Source organism: Mesoplodon densirostris, chromosome 14 (genome assembly GCF_025265405.1).
Source record: "Mesoplodon densirostris isolate mMesDen1 chromosome 14, mMesDen1 primary haplotype, whole genome shotgun sequence".
Classification (NCBI taxonomy): Eukaryota; Metazoa; Chordata; class Mammalia; order Artiodactyla; family Ziphiidae; genus Mesoplodon; species Mesoplodon densirostris.
In genome coordinates, this window is record NC_082674.1 from 23,893,601 (window position 1) to 23,910,254 (window position 16,654).

Consider the following 16,654-nt stretch of genomic DNA (forward strand, 5'->3'; position numbering starts at 1 on the left):
CCTCAGGACCTCACTGCACATTTTCTACCAAGGGCAGCCAGATCGAAGAAGTCCAAATCTTGTGACCTAGGCCATGCCAAAGATCTATGGGAGATGAGCTAGAAGCCAGGCTACTTAATGGCTTGGTCTAATAGCTCTATCTAAAGTCTATTCTGTTTATAAGAATTTGTGCAACTTTACAGAGAACTTTAACTCATCTCATTTAAACAATGCCTCCACTCTACTTTATGTTCCGACTTGTAATTTCATCTAATGTTGTTTGCTTGGGTTATTGCCTTATCAATGAGAGTGTTGAAACTGCACTCAGAAGTTATGAGTTTTGACAATTGTGTTATTTTCAGGAAAAAAAAAGGCTAGGTGATGAGTTTTCCCATAACTAAGAGTCCAGGGAGCCACAAAGGATTAATGTTTCTGATTTGCATGAGAGAAAGAAGGGTTGAGAGAAAGGGAGCAAAAGCAGCATTATTCCTTTGCTTAACAGTACCTCAAGTGGGTTTTGTGGGGTGAAAAGTAATTATAATATATCTACAAATCAAATGAACACAGGCTGCATGCTCTTATGCAGCTCTTCCCAGAAATCCCCAACTCAATCACTATTTGCTAACATTTTAAGGCAGGCAAAGCTTTTTCTGCTAAAAAAATAGAATCAGTTTGATAATCAGTTCTGTTTAGGAGACAGACACGTAGCAAGACTGAGTGTGGGGAGGAGGCAAGGAAGGGAACTAGAATTTCTTCTGCAGCTTCCACGGGCGAGGCACCATGCTGGGCTCTTAACCCCCATAATTTCGCAGTGACTCTCTGAGATAAGCATTACCATCCCTGTTTCACATATGCAACAACTGAGGCTCAGAGGGGCAAATGATGGAATCTGAAACTGAAGCCAGTTTTGCCTGGCCTCAGGAGGCCATGCTATACCATGGGTGGGCTGGTTTGCTACTCAGACAGTAATTGTTAAACCACCTGGACTGATTTCACAAAGAGGAAGATGAGGAAGAAGAGAAAGAATAAAAGGAAGCAACAGTAGTAGAAGCATTTTTTTAGCCTATTTGCTTTGTAGATTCTTCCACATCACCTCCAGCACACAACCCTCCTTCAACCCTCTTTTAGTATCAATCCCTCTTCACACACTTTAAGGAAATAACTGCCCTGAGTGGCCACAGCAGACTTTTGTTTCCAGACTGCTCCACTGTTTTATCTACAGGTGCTGCCTTTGGGTAAAGCCCACTTGTTCCTGCCACTAGAACAGAATGGGCATTCTATGTTCTCCTTCCTAAAAGAAACACTCTTCTTTCTGCCTTCCAAAGATTCGAGTTGGAAGTGCTGGCTTCTGAGTACCTAGCAAAGAGTTTTTGACTTTTCTCCCACATCTGATCTAAAGAGATAAGAATTGAATTGGTTAGTACCCAGATACATCTTTTGCAGCATTTCTCCAAAATGGCTTAGAGGAATGCACTGAAAGGGGTCAGAAATTATGGTAGTAAGTTTCAGAGAGCAGCCATCTCATTTCACCCTCACATCAACTCTGTTTTATAGATGGGCAATGGGGCTGAGAGAAGTGAGGTCCAAGACCACACACATCTACTTAGGAGCAGGCTTGAATTTATTAGACTTTTAAAGAATTAATAATATTAATTGAGCACACATGGACCATGCATTGTGCTAGGTGCTTTAAGTGTGTGATTACATTCACTTCTTAAAACAACATTGTGAATAAGTATCAATACTATTATTGGGCCTTATTTTGAGCCCAGGGAAACTGAGGCTGAGAGAGCTTGGATGCCCTAACTGTGGCCACATGGCCAGGCAGGAGACCAGAGTCAACAGACCAGATTGGCCTGATGCTATTGCCCATGCTCCTTCCACCACCCTTCATGGACCCCCACAAACTACTGCATGGTGGTTCTTAGTTCTCTACAGGGCCCTTCAGCATCCCCACAAGTCAATGGCTAAGGTCAGAGATCAGAGTATGCTCCAGAATGGGGCAACAGTGTGAGGGGTGTGAGAAGGCTCTGACAACCAACTCCTTGCAATAACCCCCATGTGATTAAAAATTGGCATCTCTATGTCTGCGTCATCAACATAGGTCAAATTTTAAGTAATTTTGAAGCAACAGGAAGACCAAGTCTAGGCAATATTTCCCTGTTTCAGAATGATGTCATTTTTTCTTAGCCATACAGTTTGGGAATGGTATTAACTTCTTCCTGGATGTGAAGCACCAAGTGGATGGGGCTAGACTTCAGGAAGCATTTATGAATCTGCGAGTGGGCACAGAGTGGCAGATGACTTTTAATATGGATAAGGGCCAGGTTATATATTCAGGGGAAAAAAATATCTGAAATCATTCAAAAGGAAGGGCTCTGAGGGCTGAGTCATGGCCCAGCAAGGAGCCATGGGCATCACTGTGGGTCATTCCTAAAGACATAAGTTTAAACCATTTTATATCCAAAAATGCCAATAAATAGTTGGGCATCTTCAAAGTTAAATACTGAAGAGAAAGCAAGCATTTTCATCCCGCCTGTATGGGAACTCCCAGAATTTCTGCTAGTAGGTTGGGTTCACATGGTCCTCAGAGGTAAGTGGATAGTGATTTGCCAGATCAGGCTGGGTGAGCTAATGGAGGCGTCAACCAAGAGGATGAGCCTCCTCATCTGAGAAGGTGAGGACCGAGAAAGACACAGTCTACATGAATGAGGTTGTTTGCCCAAATCAGAAGCACTGACACAGAAATGTGCTCTAATTAAAGTTAATAGAATATGCATACATTTAGAAGAGAAAAAAGAAAGTACTGCATTTAAGCGCAGGGAAGAGGCTCTCTGCTCCCTTCACACTCCATCTCCACTACCTACCCCCCATCCTCAGCCCTGGTGGGAATGGGGGTTTCCAGCATAGAGGAAAGCTATGCCATAAGAAGCAATACATTTAAGCAAGAAAAAATCTTGGCTCTTAGGGACTTCCCTGATGGTCCAGTGGTTAAGAATCTGTCTTGCAATGAAGCGGACACTGGTTCGATCCCTGGTGAGGGAACTAAGATCCCACATGCCACGGAGCAACTAAGTCTGCGTGCCGCAACTACTGAGCCTGTGTGCCACAAGTAGAGAGAAGCCCACACACTGCAATGAAGAGCCCACTCACCACAAGGAAAGATCCTGTCTGCTGCAACTAAGACCCGATGCAGCCAAAATATTCAAAAAAAAAAAAGGGCTTCCCTGGTGGCACAGTAGTTGAGAGTCCACCTGCCGATGCAGGGGACACGGGTTCATGCCCCGGTCCGGGAAGATCCCACATGCCGCGGAGCAGCTGGGCCCGTGAGCCATGGCTGCTGAGCCTGCGCGTCTGGAGCCTGTGCTCCGCAACGGGAGAGTGAGAGGCCCGCGTACCACAAAACAAAACAAAACAAACGAAAAAAAACACTTGGCTCTTTGGTGCTTCCCTCTGTGAAAGTGAGGATCAGAGTAAAATGGGTCTCACCAGCACAGACTTGTGGGGTAAAGGTGTGAATTAAGACCCGCTGGCTCAAGTAGAGTGTATCTTGGAATCTGGGGGAGAGAGGCAGAAAGTAAAGGAGAGGGGAAAGTAGGAGCAAGAGTTTCCAGGTGCCCAAGTGATGGCCAAGACCACCTGAGGAGAAAAGTAAGGAAACGTACTCTGGACTGAGGGCATTACTGATTGGTTACAGATAAGATTGTTTTATGTTTTTCCTTTGGGGTGGGGGAGATGGAGATGATATCCTGAGCCCTTTTCCAGGCACCACAGGGTGTCTAGGCAAAATGAAACCCCCAACCTCTTGACACAGCTTTTTCCACTGTGCACCACCCCCCTTGCATCCTCAGCTTAGATTCCAGTGTTCATCACTATCATAATTCCACTGTAATAATTCCCTTGCAAACAACTGCAACTCACTTCCTTCTTTTGTCCTTCACAATTGTCCTGAGCAGCTGAATGTGGTGGTAGGAGAGAAGGGGAGCAAAAGGGGAGGAGGAGTACACCAGATGCTGACAAGTCTCACTTTAAACTCATGACAACAAACCTCAAGAGGACCCTCAGGCAGGACTGCCCAGGAATCCTTCTGAATTTGCTAATGGGCTCAATTCACCCTCCCTCTCTCTAGACCCACTCCTTCCAAGTTTCTCTTACCCTTCAAGCTTCCAATCCTCCACCCCCACTCCTCTACTTTCTCAGCTAGTGAACTTGTTTCTTGTTTCATTGAAAAAAGAGAAACTAGTCTACCAACTTACAGGTATCAGTACCTATACATGCTACCTTCTGTCCTGTTGTAACAGATATGCTGTCTACATTCCTAAGCAGTGGCAGCCTCTCCACTATGGTGCTAATCTCATCACTTCCCAAGAAATCAGCTGTTGCAATAGTCTGCCCTTTCTCCTGCATCAACAATTTCTCCCCTCTTCCAAGTCAATCTCATCTGCAGCAAACATACACCATCTTAAAAAAAGAAAAGAAAAAACTTCCTTGACCTTCACACTCTTCTTCAGCCATCATCCAATTACTTGCTCTCCTTCACAGCTAAATACCTTAAAAAGATTTGCCTACGCTTCTGTCTCTAGTTTTCCCCTCTCATTTTCTCTTTTCTTTTTAATAAATGTGTTATTTTTATTTTTATTTTATTTAGTTATTTTTGGCTGCATTAGGTCTTCGTTGCTGCACGCGGGCTTTCTCTAGTTGCAGTGAGTGGGCACTACTCTTCGTTGCGGTGCACGTGCTTCTCATTGCGGTGGCTTCTCTTGTTGCAGAGCATGGGCTCTAGTCACGTGGGCTTCAGTAGTGTGGCACGCAGGCTCAGTAGTTGTGGCTCACAGGCTCTAGAGCGCGGGCTCAGTAGTTGTGGCGCACGGGGTTATTTGCTCCGCAGCATGTGGGATCTTCCCGGACCAGGTATCGAACCTGTGTCCCCAGCATCGGCAGGCAGATTCTTATCCACTGTGCCACCAGGGAAGCCCATCCCCTCTCATTTTCTTTTAAACTCAATTAAATCAGGATTGTCTCCACTTCTCCAGGTCAAGGTCACCAAAGACCCCAAGTTGCATACACAATGAACGAGCCTTGGTCCTTCTCTTACTAGACCTCTCAGCAGCATTGGACCTCACTGATCCTCCCTGCTTCTTGGATTCTTAACATCTCAGTGACCACCTTGGTTGCCATAGTTCTTGCCTCCTAGTTCGGTGGCAGGTCCTCTCTACTCTTCTTTGCCAGATCCTCCTCATTTTCCGGGCTGTACAAAAGGAACATTCTCCACTTCCCAGCAGTAACTGCCCAGGAGATTTCATGGCTCAATATTGTATTTCATCACAGTGGTTTTAACCAGCTGACAATGATCAATGATCATGAATTTCAAGTGACCCCAGGACACCAGACCCTTCCTGAACTTCACTAAAGTCTCTTAACCAATGAACAAGGGACTTGTTTAACCAAGCATGTTCAGACTTATGAATTCATTCTCTCCTATGCAAAGTGCTGATTTTCAATTCTGAATTAGTATGACCACCATGTAACCCTCTTCCTAAGGCTTTAAAAACTCTTTTATTCCTTAGAGAACTACTCAGTGAATTTCTTGCCTGACATGTAAATAAGCTCAGCTTTTTTTTTTCTTTTTAAAAAACTTGATGGGGGAGGGAATCTCTGTTTTATTATTTGACAGTTGTTAAAAGTTGGGTAACTTGGGACATTTCTCTTCTCCATCTAAACTCACTCCCAAAAATGATCTCATACAGTTTCAAAGCTTTAAATACCATCTATATATTAATACTACTAAATTTATATCTCCAGGCCCAACCTCTCCCCTGAACAGCAGAATGTATGTCCAACTGCCAGTTTGAAATCTCCATTTTATTCCTGGGTAAGTATCACAAACTTAACACATGGAAAAATAAAAACTTGATGTCCCTCCACTGAAACCCCAGGTGTTCCCTATTTCAGATAGCGATGACAAAACTCTCCTGGTTACTTGGGCCAAAACCAAGGAGGACTCCTTGACTTCTTTTTCCCACACCCCACATCAGTTCATCAAACAATTTTGATGACTCTACCTGCATTTTGTCCCTCTCTTCTCTCCCCACATCACCTCTTACCCTGACAACTGCTATAAGCTCCCAGCTGGTTCCCTGCTTCTACTATTGCTCACCTTTAGTGTGCTCTCCACACAGCAGTCAGATTGACACTCCAGCCCTGAAATAGCATTCACGTTTCTTGCCATAGCCTAGCCCTTTAAGGCCCCACATTATCTGGCCCCTGGTTCTCTCTCTGACTTCATTTCCAAACATTCTTCCCTTGATCATGGAGCTCCAGCCCCACAGGCCTCCTTGTTATTCCTAAACTCGCCAAGCACACTCCCATCTCAGGGCCTTTGCATTGGTGGGTCTCTCAGCCTAAAAAGCTCCTCTCCCCTAGAGGCACAAGGTCATTTCCTCTCTCGATCCAGGTCTCTGCCCAAATGTCACCTCCTCAGAGAGAGCTTCCTGATCATCCTATAGGAAAATAGCACACCCCATTAACCACTCTATCACCTTGACCTGCATTTATTATTGCTTATATTTATATTCATCTGTTTATTGTGTCTCTCCTGCATTAGTCACTGCTATGTCCCCATGCCTGGCACATAGTAGGCACTCAATAAATATTTGTCAAATAATGAAACCGGAGCCTTTGAGAAAATTATTAGCTCTGGTACTTATTAGCTGTTTAACTCAGGCTAATCACATACTCTGTGAAAACTCAATGTCCTAAAAATGATGATAAAAACAAGAATAATGGATGCTTTAACAATTCTCAGGGTTTTGTACGGGCCAGATGAAATAATGCACACTTGATGTACTCTTTAAATATCAGTCATGCAATTCTTGAAATTTTATGCTTCTATTTCTGTTTCAGGATCCTAAATGAATGGGAGTCTTGGTTCCTTCCCTATCTGAGGATCTAGGATAAAATGTCCAAAAATCACAAGTGCTCCAGAAGAGCTGCTTCTCTATTATTCACTAGTTAATTATTAACTCTGCCAACTGTCCACAATCTCTGCTACCCCAATTTCAGCCAACTGGCAATGTCTCTATTTCCAGTGTTTATTTTTATATGTCTCACTGTGTGTCTGTTTATTTCAAAGTCAATGTACATATATAGTGAATATATCATACTTGCATCGGCATAAATAATAAAGAGCTATGCGTGTGTGATGGTTATTTACATGAATGCCCTGGGTTCACTAGCAAGCATGTTTTACAAACCTCCATCAATAAAATGTAAAAATGCGTCTCTTCTAAACGCTCCTTGGAACTGCTCCTGCCTTGCCTTGTACACATTTTACTTATTTATTTTCCTCTCAACAATAAAACAATCAGTGACAGCCTGCTAGTTTTTCCCCCTTATTTGAAAACACACTTAATAATGCATTCTTTTACAATGATTTTGTGTCATACGAAGCAAAGCTCAATGTGACCAAATAAATAGCTGTCCAGATGTCAAACAGCAGTGAGCGGGCACAGCAAGGCCTGGTGCACAGGAGAGGCCCCCTGCCTGGGATTGGCAGCCCAGGGAAACAGTTTCAGTATTCACGGGGCTGATCCCACACCTGTGCAGCCAAAGAAACCTTCTCAGTGAATTTACATGACTACTAGAGTCAGCGGTGATGTTGGAGTTGTGACAGGCAGTTCATTTAGTCTGAAAAACAGAGATGTGATTTTCAGACAGAAGAGGGAGAATTAGCAGATGTGTCCTTTGTCCTAAACACAAAGACCTCCCCACACCTTCTCCAGGCCTGGAAATTGAGGGGGCTGAACTAGCGGTTCACTAAGCTCTTCTCCAGTTCACACAGTCAATTCTCGCGGAGTTTGCTTTCACCGTTCCTTCCAGCTGGCTCATTCAGAGAGGAGCTATTAGTGTCAGGGAGGAATTTGAATGGGAACTAAAAGCCCCCCACTCCACCTCACTTTTCACTAAACCCCACTCCCCCCTGCCAGGAAGGTTCGTGCTCTTTCTTGGTAGCTCAAGTCCTGAAGCAAAAATTATTATTTCTCATAATGTTCTCTTGTACCATTGAAAGGCATAGTTTCAACACATGTTTCTTGCCTCTCCCCGATCCCAAAAGGACCTGTGTATAACTACTGAGTTCATTCAGCGGTGAACCCCATCTGTCAGTCAATAAAAGCAGGCATTCCTTCCCAAGGCATGGCATTAAGGAATATTGACGCAACACAAAGGAAATTGTCAGCATGGTTCTAGCTCTTGGGGATTGGTTACCTGCAGGGTATATTAGACCCAAACGGAGAAAGGGAATCACAAAGAGGCTGCTGCAGAAATGGCTAAAATGTGTACATTTGAAGCCATCACACTTTGGCCACTACTTGCTTTTTCGTCCTTATTTCCCACTCAGAATCCTTTCACATTCTATGGTCTCCGTTACACGAAGTCTCCAATCTTTTGCCCAAGCTGATCTCTGCCTAGAACGTCCTTCTTGACCTGCTGCTTTCCTAAATTCTACCCTTTCTTACAGGCTGAAACCGAATCCCTCCTTCTCCAAGGTTTCCCATCTTTCCTGAGCTGGAGCCCCATCAAAGCAGTTGAGCTGGGATCTGGAGTGGCCCAGAACAAAACCTGACTGGCCTTCCTCCTCCTTAACCATTACAGCTTATTGCCACCTAGGAAGGTGCCATTAGACCATTTATCAAACAGGCTGTTCAAACTACCTTGGTTGTTTATGACAATGAAGTATAATAGTTTATTAATTTCATTCACAAGTCTCAAGCTCATAGATTTAAAAGAAATTAGCAAAAACATTTCATGGAGGCTGTTGTTCTGTCTCATGTAGTATATGCTTCCCAAGGTCAAGGTCAGGGCCAGATCAGGGGCATAGACCCCAGGTAACCCCTGATACCATGCCTGTGTAGGCCATCAGTGATTCATAATTCATGGTCAAAGCCAGACAGTGAAGGTAATATGACATTCAATGCTGCCCCTTTAGAGTTTGTGCCCCAAGTCACTACATTCTGACCTGTCTAGAGATGACCTCAGTGTCCCAAGAAAGAGCTCCTGACTGGCCTGTGAGCCTGCAATGTCTCCTCTTGCCGTGGAATTCCTGCTCCAGGTGTGCTTGGTCACTAGTCCTACCTACCTAGGCCAGGTAGACTCACTGGCTTTTGGTAGTAGAGGAAGACTAATTGGCATTTGTACTAAGCCAAGAGTGCAACAAAGAAGGTATCACTCTCCAGGTAGCCTGATGCTTCACACACACACACACATACACACACACACACACACACACACTCCTCCCAGGCCGGAGTGCTTCCATTAGCAGGGCAATGTGACCCTGTGTTCTGGGTCCATTTCTGTGGCTTGTTCATACTCTCTTTATGAAATTTCCTCCACTGTGATCTCGAGCCTATCTTCTCCCCCCAAAATACACTGACTGGAATAATAATCAAAAGGAAGACTTTGAACTGCCACCAGGCCTTTCATTTTGTGATCTCAGAGAGCTTTACCAGGCACTAAATAACTAATGTACCACAAGCGACATAAAGCCCAGGCAGCCTAGGGAACTAGTCCCTCAATGAAGGACCCTTCTCTTTCCAGGTGAGGGAGTGCCTGTGGGGACAACTGCCCACCAGCAGGTCCAGTAGTCTCTGGCTGAGTTGGACAAGAAACTACAAACTATCCATAAACAACTAGTCTTCTCTTGACCTGATATTTCTAGTTAGGAAGTGACAATAATAAGGGTGACCCCTGGGGAGGGCATGGCCCATTTACACTAGAAGACGTGACCTCCAGCGTAGAGGAGTGGATCCTAACTACTTACACAATCACTGTGGTTTATGACTTACTGATGCCTTTCAGAGCCTTTCACTCTCATAATCCTTACAATAGTCTGATTAGTTAACCCCTTTTACAGATGAGAAGATTGAAACTCAGAAAGCACAACTGCCCTACCCAAGGTCACATAGTGAGAATCATGATAGGACATTGGACTGAAGACCCTGATATATGGACCAACCAGAAATGCCACTCTTCAACACAGACCTCTTGGAGATGATATTGATTGCCCTGGAGAACAGTGACAGTGTGTTAAACACAGAAGAAACACCGATCAGATTGCAGGTGCCTGAAGCATTCTCCTAACTGAGAATGACAGAATCCCTTCAGGTCAACCAAGAAGGTGACCTAGAAACACACACCTTCAGTCAGGGCAGCTGGCTCTCCAGGGCCTCAAGCTCAGCCAGCACTGTTTCCATGACAACCACCAGGTCTGATGCTTGGCCTTGAAATGGGGCCTTGGCTGGTCCAGGGAAATGACGTTCAGGATGGGGAGATGAAGAGGAGCAGAATACTTTCTAGTAACTTCCAGCCCTTTCAATCCTTCTTTACCTACTTGTCACTCCTCTCATTCCAGAAAAAAAAGAGTCCATCCTCCAGGAAACCACACTTTAAATACTACTTTGCTCAGAACAAGGACCTCTCACCCATGGCTGGACACATTTCTAGAAACCGGAAGCAGAATGGTCAACAGGCTGCTGTGTTAGATAGAGACCCGGGTTCCTGGGAGCAGTGATGTTACCGTGAGACCTTGGGTTAGCTACTTAAACATTTTTGAAGTGTTGTTTCTCTACCTTTAAAACCGAACTCATCGTGCTTTCCCATCCCACTTTAGGGATGCTCTGAGAATTAATGAGACAGTACATACAAAGCCCTCAGGCTCTTTTGAAGAAAGATACACCAGAAATCCTTGTGCTGTTACCAAAGGGCACTGTCATGATGATACATTTTAAAATATTCTTCACCTGTATTACTAAAATAAACTCAGCTTAAATTAAAACAGATAAGCCAATAATCTAATTTGCTTCTCCCTGTTCTGGTGCTGCATTTCCCTCTTGCTTCCATTCATCTTGCACTGTGAACAGCAGTGGTCAATGTTACCCTTGACTCCTATGCGGAGACCCAGGGCGAGAGGGTTGGGAAGGATTGTAAATACTGTTTATGTATGTCTTCCCATCATATATACGAGGAAGATGAAACACAGGAAGGGCCAGTGCTTCACCCAAAGTCACCTCATTAGTGAAAACTCAGGAAACTGATCTTCTGACCCTTCATTCTGTGCCTCGCCTAACCATGGAAGAAGGGAATAAAGAAAGAAGGAGGGGAAAGAAATAGAGAGACATATATTTTGTTCCTTAAACCTTTAAACTACTGCTCTGTGCAATACTCTGGGATGAAAAAGAAAGTAAAGGAAAAGCCAATACTTCATATGTGCCAATTATGCATACAGGCCCCATATTGGGTATTTTATAACCACTGTCCCATGTCAATCTCACAGTTTTCTCAAAGGGGGATTATTATCCCCATTTCTAATGAGACCTAAAGCTCAGAGAGATTAAGTAACTTGCCCAAGGCCCTGGAGCCAAAAGGGATGGAGCTAAGATTAATTCACTTGATGAGTATTTATTGAGCATCTCCTATATGCCAAGCTCTGCCCTTGACAGTTAGGATGTATTAGTGAATAGAATTAAACATCTCTCTCTTAAAGCTTACAGGCTGAGGAGCTTAGAGTGTGGTGGGGCAGCAGCAGACAGCAGTCCAACAACCTCACAAATCCTTGCAACATCTCAGGGTTGGTGCGTGTTATAAAGGAGAGATAGATGGGGCTTCCCTGGTGGTGCAGTGGTTAAGAATCCTCCTGCCAATGCAGGTGACATGGGTTCAAGCCCTGGTCTGGGAAGATCCCACATGCCGCGGAGCAACTAAGCCCGTGCGCCATAACTACTGAGCCTGCGCTCTAGAGCTCGCGAGCCACAACTACTGAGCCCATGTGCCACAACTACTGGAGCCTGCACCTAGAGCCCGTGCTCCACAACAAGAGAAGCCACCGCAATGAGAAGCCCGCACACCGCAACAAAGAGTAGGCCCCACTTGCCGCAACTAGAAAAAGCTCACGTGCAGCAATGAAGACCCAATGCAGCCAAAAATAAGTAAACTTATAAAATTTAAAAAAGGGAGAGATAAAAGGCCCTATGAGAATGTACAGAAGAGAGACTTGACTCATCCTTAAAGCCAGGGGAGGACTTCCTGAGAAACTGATGCTTGAGCTAAGGCTCTAAAGTAGATGAGTAGAGTTAACTAGTTAAAGAGGGTGGGATGGGGAGGGAAGCCAAAGAGGGTCTCCTAACCTCTTCACTGTCTCTCCTTTCAGGTCAACTAGGAAGGTCACCTAGAAACATACACCTGTAGTCAGGTATATGTTATGTCAGGCCTCTCCAAGGCCTCAAGCTCAGCTAGCACTGTTTCCATGGAAACCAATACCAGGCCTGATGCCTGCCCCTTGAGACAGGGTCTTGGCTGATCCAGGGGAAGCATGCTTAGGGTGAAATGTGTCAGAGGCCTGGCAGTCTGATGGAGGATGTGCTGAGAAGGAAGCACAGGGGATTAGACCCCTCACAACTCAAACACACAGCCATACACCAAAGGGAAGGGCTAGGACCTCGTGTCTGGATTCCAGGCTCCCTCTCTAGAGGAAGGTTGGCTAACAGGTTGAGCACCAGAAAAAAGACAGGGGAATGACTAACAGCACAGGGTAGTCCTGCCAATGGGATGAAGCCATTCTAGGCGCCAGTTCTAGATGACCTCCCTGGTTGGCTTGGAGGAAGTCTTGTCCTCAGTTAGGAGAATGCTGCAGGTGTCTGTGATCTGATCAGTCTTTCTGCTGTACGTAATTCAATGTCCGTGTTTTCCAGGATAATCAGCACCATGTCCAGGGGGTTCTGAGTGGGACTGTAGAATCGCTGGTTGGTCCGTACAGCAGGGGTCCTCAGTGACACCTCACCTTTCTTGGTGGCAAATAAGGAGCAGGTGCTCTGGACTGAGGCAGGCTTGTGCCTGAATAGACCCCTGCCCTCTCTGGCCTCCCATCCCATCCCACTCTCTTTAACTAGTTAACTCTACTCAATCACTTTAGGGCCTCAACTGAAGCATCAATTTCTCAGGCAATCTTCCCCTGACCTTAAGGATAAAATCAAATTAAGGTGTTATCAGTTGTTACAGGTCTGAAAACTGAAAAGTAAAGGGATGAAACTGCTCCCTTTAATTTACAAGAACCACTCTTGCATCCATCTACCTCCTAACGATAAACCCATATTTGCTTTCCCCTCACCATAGCCTGGGCAACAGCATCCTTTGTTTCCCACCACCATGTTTTATTTTGCTTTAAATATTAGGTGAAGAGAGATGAAGCAGGGGGAGGGGGCTGGTGCAGCAGGAAGACAGAGAAAAGAAGAGGGAGGAGGTGAAGGCAGAGACAGTGAAGAGACTCGCAATGAGGAATGTGCAGAAACAAGAAGAGAAGAAAGTGGAGAGGGAGACAGAGAAATCACCTGATATCTTTCACTATTTGGAAGTTACCGAGAGAAAGTTATTCAAAGTACCTCTGTAAAAAAGCCATAAAACACCTTGGGGAAAACATGAAAGTCATGCTGCCACCATACAGATGAGCACCCTGGAATTAGCTGCCAGAGCAATGTCTGAAAAGAGAAAATTCAGTGGCCCACATTGCTGCCTCCTGGCTTGCACCGCCTCCAAATCGCCTGACTCTGAAAGCAGAGGCAGTAGTTTGGAGCCAGCAAGTGTGAAGGAATGTCGGAGCTGTTATTTGCCTTCATGCAGCAGATCCTGAGTGCATCTTTTAGAAAGATAATTTAAAATACTCTTTCAGTTTCACTATAGAAAATCTGAAAAAAAAATCAGGAAGGTCTAAAGAAGAAAATAAATATGACCTATACCTCCACATCCAGAAAGCCAGTGTTAACCTTTTGTTAACCTATTGTTTTGTGACTTGGTTTTCACTTACTTATCAAGATAGCATTTGGCTTAAGGTCTGTTGAGGAGATGGAGTTCCTCTCCACCCGTGAGATCTGTGTCTGCAGGACTGAGAGACGTCATCTCCAGACCTGTGGGCCAGCACCAGCCAGCTCACACCTTGGAGCACAGATGCTAAAACCATGGAAACTTGAGATGCTCTCCACCCACAGCATGGGCCTGCAGTCAAAGGCAACACAGGACAGTCTTTAGTGGGAAGGCGGGACCCTGGCCTGGGTAGAGTTGAGAGCAGCTGGGATGTGAATACAGATAAGTCAGGGGATGCTGTGTACCCTCAGCATCACTGCACTTCACTGGGCAGAGGGGCAAAGAACTTCTGCTCCAGTAGATGCCTTAAAGAAGGCACAAGATTGTAGGAAATGTATTTCAGTGCTTGAACCTCAAGGATTGAAGTACTCTGATTTCATAACTTAGGAAAGATTGTTTTAAAAAGTGAAATTCCATCTTATTCTCAAAGGGACAGTCAAGGAGGGTAAACTAAAGATAGATTTCTATCTCTCTGTGGCCAGTGATATACCCAACAAACATATGGCAGCTCTTAAAGTCCCTTCATATGCATTCAAGCCTTTGATCCTTACAATGATCGTGTAAGATATTTTTTAAAATCCCAACTTAGAGAGGAAAAAAATGAAAATCAAAGAGATTAAGTCAGTGCTTCCTAACCTTTTTCTATATCATGACACACAGAGAAAATGATAATATTTGTATGGCCCACTGGGGTAAACAGAAGGCAACTGGCTTGGGGTGAAGGTGGGACTTCAGCCACACCTGGTCCACCTCAGACTCCCAGAGTTGCTGAGGGCCTCAATAGTTTGGTATCTCTGCCTGCCAGCTGGCCATCTACAACACACCCATGACATGGCACACTGTTGGGGAAGAAAGCTCTGGGCCAAGAGGTATGGCCACAGTCACAATTATGAGAAGTGACAGAGAGCGCCATCACCCTGCATCTTGCCCTGGGGACACTTTGAAACAAAAACAGAGATGTTAGCCACAGAGGAATCCGGGACTTACTCCATGCACAGAGTCAGGAAAAGAGCAGGTGTGTCCAACACTGTGTCATCACCCACACAAAGCAGGTGATTTTGGTAAATAAGGGTCTTAAAGTTGGATCTGATAATGCCTTAGAAAATTCCCTGCAAGCATTTATATCTGCCGAGATGCTTCACCAAGAAAAGGGGTGAAACTCAGTTCTTTTCTCTACTCTGGGAAATTCAGAAAATAATTTCACAGGATGGTTACTGAATGGCCCAAAAGTAATGATTACAAATGACTGAGTTAACTGCTATATGTGGCCTCATCTGTCATCATAGCAGAGTCTTATCAGAAGTCTCATCAGAATTAGTGACTCATCATGACTGATGACATCTGCTGACCAAGCCGGCTTGGCTCCCTCCCTTGCCCCTTCAATCATAGTGGCAGGAGGAGCCTTCTAAGGTTTGAGCATAAACTCTGAGGAATTGCCTCTGGCAATAATTCCAGGAGTAGCTTCCAAGATAATGGACACTCTTTCTCCCCAAGACTTCCTAGGTCTTACTGTCATTGGAGATTCTGGGCAGCACTGGGACATGATGGCTACCAGCACATGTGTATAAGAATCTAAACCCTCTGAATAAAACCCTGCTGAGGGCTTCCCTGGTGGCGCAGTGGTTGAGAGTCCACCTGCCGATGCAGGGGACACGGGTTCGTGCCCCAGTCCAGGAAGATCCCACATGCCGCGGGGCGGCTGGGCCCGTGAGCCATGGCCGCTGAGCCTGCACGTCCAGAGCCTGTGCTCCGCAACGGGAGAGGCCACAACAGTGAGAGGCCCACATACCTCAAAAAAAAAAAAAAAAAAAACCCTGCTGAATAAAAGGTTATATTCAATACGAGTAGTTTACACTCAAGCAGCATCTATACAACATTAAACTTCTGGATGGGAAATGAAAATATTTCCTCAGTTCCCTATCTCCAAATGCAAACCAAAGGTTTCCATTCTCATCAGGATAGCATGCCCTGTATTGATCCAGCCCAAGAGAAGCAGCCAGGATTGAGAATTAAAAATATTTGGAGCAGATGAATGAAACACAAGCTAATTGGATACTCTACTTATATTACTTATAATTGTGTATAAGAAGGCACCTGATCTCTAGGGAGGTTCTGTCCATGACCTGGAAAGGCATTGTAGGAAGGTGAAGTCAATTCCCTACTAAATGCTCACACTCAGCAACAGATTAGCAGTGGGAGGGGAGGAGGCATCACTTTGCCCCGGACCTTGCACACAGGGTAAATAAACTCTAGGTTTTTTTGTGCGGGACACATCCAGAGACTTCTGGAATCCCGACACAGGTGAATAAGTAGCATATCATTTCCTCCATAAAATTCATTGCCACAATAGATAGAAAAATCAAATTACCCACTAAGTGACTTGTGACCCAGCCTAAGGGTATGAGGCTTTCAAATTCTTACCTAAACAAAATGAAGATTTGTTACATATAGTGGAATTTGGAGACACTTGCAAGTAGTAGAAACTATGACTGTTAAATCTGCCACCACTAAGAAGTTGCTGTAGTCAGAATGTGAAAGTTACGGGAATAAAGCCAGATCCAAAAGCTACTTTTCCAGGGACACTGGGGTTCACTGGGGGTATATTGGGGTTCCAGACTTTGAAACAAGCAGAGAGGAGGCAAGAATTGTTAGCACACACCCTAGAAGTTCTATCTGTGGCTTCCCCACTCTCCAGATTTGTAGATCTGTGCAGTTTTCTTGTCCAAGATAAGTAGCAATTATATTCACAATAGGGTTAACTCACCCA

General features: G+C 44.8%; 1 protein-coding gene across 1 annotated transcript in view; it reads right to left on the reverse strand.

Moving 5' to 3' along the window:
• ALK (ALK receptor tyrosine kinase) overlaps positions 1-16,654 on the reverse strand; it is a 714,184-nt gene that overhangs the window by 514,131 nt on the left and 183,399 nt on the right. The window lies entirely within an intron of this gene.